General features: G+C 37.5%; 1 pseudogene; it reads right to left on the bottom strand.

The window, feature by feature from the left end:
- Positions 1 to 1,740: 1,740 nt before the first annotated feature.
- Positions 1,741 to 3,623, bottom strand: LOC113740786 (putative disease resistance protein At1g50180; annotated as a pseudogene).
- Positions 3,624 to 3,883: the final 260 nt, after the last annotated feature.

Genomic DNA, 3,883 nt, shown 5'->3' with positions numbered 1-3,883 from the left:
GATACCACTTGTTAGGGTATCAGGCCAATTATTTGAAAAGGAAAAGACCAACAATTTAATAGAAAACAATATCTAGCATGAACGATGAACAACACACAAGAATTAACGTGGTTCGGCTTAATCACCAAGCCTACATCCACGAAGAGAAAAACTTGTTCTTACTATGAGAAAAACACCACAAGATTACAACTTGATTCCCAAGCCCCAACTCTTGTATAACCCTCTCACCCACTAAGAACTCTCTCACTCCTTTCTTGTATTTTTGTAATATGCCAATCTACCTATTTATAGAGAACTTTACTTGGCCAAAAAACCAAATAACAATTAGAAACCAATACTAATTTCTAAACTCATATAGAGTAGGAAACAACATCTAATTCTAAACCAAATAGGACTTTACTTGACTACTACTTCAAGTAACTAAAATCTAAGTAGGAAACTAGTTACTTTCCACACCAAATAAGAATTCTACCCAAAAGAAATTAAGCCAATTTCCTAACAACTTCCTCTAATTGGTGAAAATTTTTCCGCCTAAAATTGGGAAGAAAAGGACGGAAACTTGTTGAGCGTTAAAAGATATTTTTAATTTGATATTTTGTCCTTTAAAAGCTGATACAAAACTTCATTATTCCCGATCTATCCTAAAGTTGATTTGTAAAAGCACCGACACAAAGCTCTTTCAGTTCTATACTTTCAACTAGTTGAGTTCATTTGGCTTTCTTCTTTTCTTCACCCACAATTCAATAACAAAAGATATTTCTTTGACTCAATCTCTTCTTTCTTTCTTTGCTCAATCTTCTCTAGAGAATTGTGGAAAAAGCTTTTTTTTGTGTAGATTGTTATTGTTTATATTCTAAATTTTTTGTTCATTTTCTATCATAAAATTCTTGTCAATGAACTCTTGATTTTTATATTATTGATTTGTGATTATATTTTGTATGGTTATGGTACACGTAAGCTCCAGTAGTGATATATGAATATGAAATTTGAATGCATACAATCTTTTTGTTTTTTTTGCCTATGTAAGCTTCAAATTGTAAAATGATCCAGCAAGAACTTCCATTTCTCATGGATTCCAATTTCCATGTTGTAGATCAACAATCCAAACAGCTTCACAAAAACTGATGCCTCTAGGAGTTTTATCATCCATGGGATCAGCTCTTGAATCTGATCACCTGATCACAGACAACGAGCCTTTTGTAGATAGGGCTAATAATCATGAAACGTATAAAAAATGTGTCTTACACCATTTGGTAACTCAACTTATTATTATTCATCTTGTGGGAATGCATATGCAATTGTTTTAGAAATTTGTCTTGCCCAAATATTCAATTTATTGGAACAAAAAGGCTAATCTTTGGACTTTGATTTAAAAATTGAAAGGGCAAATACATAAAGTTATATTCTCATAAAATCCTTGCTTTTCATATCTCTCCAACTCTCAAATAAGAGAAAGATGTTTCTTTTCTTTTCTTTCATTGAACTCCCAAACGAAATGTGCATCTTTTCCCTTCTTTTCCTTTCTTTCCTAAGTTATCTTTTCTTTTCTTTTCTCTTCCTTGGTAAACTCCCAAACTAAGCCTTGGTCTATCTCTGAGCTAACATCTACTACAGTCCCTAGTTTCGGAAGACTTGTCAAAGTTACCATTTTATTGTGCGTAATGTGATCAAAGTGTGTGCGTGACTAGGTTTGGAGATTACTCAATCATTCTATCTTTAAGTGACATGTTACATCTTATATCAAAGTGAAAATCGATGCCGTAAACTTTCAAGCTTCCAAACGAAATCTGAAACTTCCACTTCCGAATCCAAGTTGACTATGTCAAGAGTATGCAAGTTTTGCAGGCAACATAAGGAATGAGGGAGCTTTTCAATCAATGTCTCTCTTAAACCAAGGTACCTCAGAATCAGAAGCCTGACTTCACCAATTTCTTTTGGCAAGCGATTAATGTTAACATTCTCAAGGTCTGCTACCTTAAGCTTTCTGGAACTTTTGAAGCTAAGATTAACCTTTCCTTGTAAGTGTGAAAGCTGCAAAAAAGTAAAGACGGGAGAGGAGGGGTTGAAGACCCAAAATATTTTTTATCCTAAGGGAGAGGATGAACAGCAAATGCGAAATATTCTTCATCCTGAGGGAGAGGATGAACAACAAGGTGCCTGGATTTGGCTGATATTTTATCATCTTTGATATCATGGATCTGAAAAAATTTTCATCATTTGCCTTTCTGATAGCAAGTTCTCGGAATAAATCATGGAGTCTACAGCTTCTAATCCAGTCATCAAAAGTCATTTCCGCCACTTGAACCATATTTCTGCTAGTAAGTTGTTCCACATCGTATGCTGCAGTTTTCTCCAAATTTTCTGCATTATTCCCTCTGCAATCCACATATGGATAACTTGCGAATGGAAATCATAGCCTTCTGGAAAACAAACCCAAATACAAAAGGCCAAATATCAGATTGGGAGGAAGGTCTGCATAAAATTCTAAAATTGCCCATGCTTCACTCTTTCTCCTTGATAGATATGTGCTAAAGTTGTTGAGAACATACTCCCATTCACTCTTCAATTTTTTCTTGCCCGGTAGCAGGCCACCAGTAACTGCGATGGCCAGTGGTAGACCAGCAGATATCCTTACAATATCTCTGCCTACTTCTTCCAAATACAGAGGACACCCACCATCAGCCCCAGGGCCTAAGGCCTTTCTGAGAAACAACTGCCATCTGTCTTCCTGCCCGAAAGTTTTCAACTCATATGGGATGCTAAGAGCTTCTGCGTGTAGAGCAACATCCCGATTGCTACTTGTAAGTAGCAATCTACTTGATGTACTAACATCAGGAAAGGCCCTAGATAGACAATCCCACGCTTCTTCCTTCCATACATCATCAAGTACCACAAGATAACACGTATCTTGTAGATCTTCATAGAGCCTTTGCTTTAAGTCCTGCTCTTGCATCCTTTCCAACTTTCAAGTAGCTCATTAGTTATCGGATTCGGTTGCTTTATGATTGTTCTCAGCGTCTCTTTGGGATTGTATCTTGAAGAGACGCATACCCAAGCACGGCAGTTGAATTTTGCACTGACGTCAGCATGGTTATAAACTTACCAATGCTTCCCATGCCAATGATTGACGTCACCAAGGATTTTGTTATCTTCTCGAAGCCTACAATGTCCTTGCCGTCACCAATTGGAGAGGATCGTTGGAGCCGTTGAAGCTCTTCTCTATGGGGACTCATCCCCTCTTCAGGATTTTTGATGTGGCTATCAGCAATCTCCTTGAGCCTCATCCGTAAGGTTACAATCTCTTTACCTATCTTGTAAAGGCTTCCAATGCACAAGGCCAATTTGGTGACAAATCCCTTGTCTTTTATGCTCTCCATTTTGCTGGCAAAGATCTCAATGACATCCTCCGCGTCGTAGGCAGTAGCTCTGATTTCAGAAACCCAGTTGCGTATCCTCTCATCTTCATCTTGCCTCTGATCAGCATCTTTCAGGAAACACCGCATCCGGACCAGATCATCTTTGAGTCTCTCAACTTGTCGTCGAACACCTTTCAGGAAAACAATTTTTTGAATCAGCAGATCACCAATTCTCTCAATGAAAAGAGAGATAACTGGATCAGCCATCTTGGTTAAGTGAGCTTTGCTTTCAACAAGTAGTAAAGAAGGAGAAGCTCTTGCCTGTTAGTTGCAGCGGCAAGCAAAACTCTAATCTCTGTTGTTTTAACTGATCTCAGAAGAGAGATTCTATTCACATGGTTCACTTTTCCCTTCCAGTTTCGATGCTTTTCTATAGAAATTGTCCATTTTGTAAAACAATCAATTGTTTGCAAAGGCGTTGGGGTCATATTGGTGTATGCAGGCATGCATATGGCTAGTTTTCTTTC

Source organism: Coffea arabica, chromosome 4e (assembly GCF_036785885.1).
Source record: "Coffea arabica cultivar ET-39 chromosome 4e, Coffea Arabica ET-39 HiFi, whole genome shotgun sequence".
NCBI lineage: Eukaryota > Viridiplantae > Streptophyta > Magnoliopsida > Gentianales > Rubiaceae > Coffea > Coffea arabica.
Note: the sequence above shows the minus strand (reverse complement) of the source record. Positions and strands in the feature narration are given on the sequence as shown.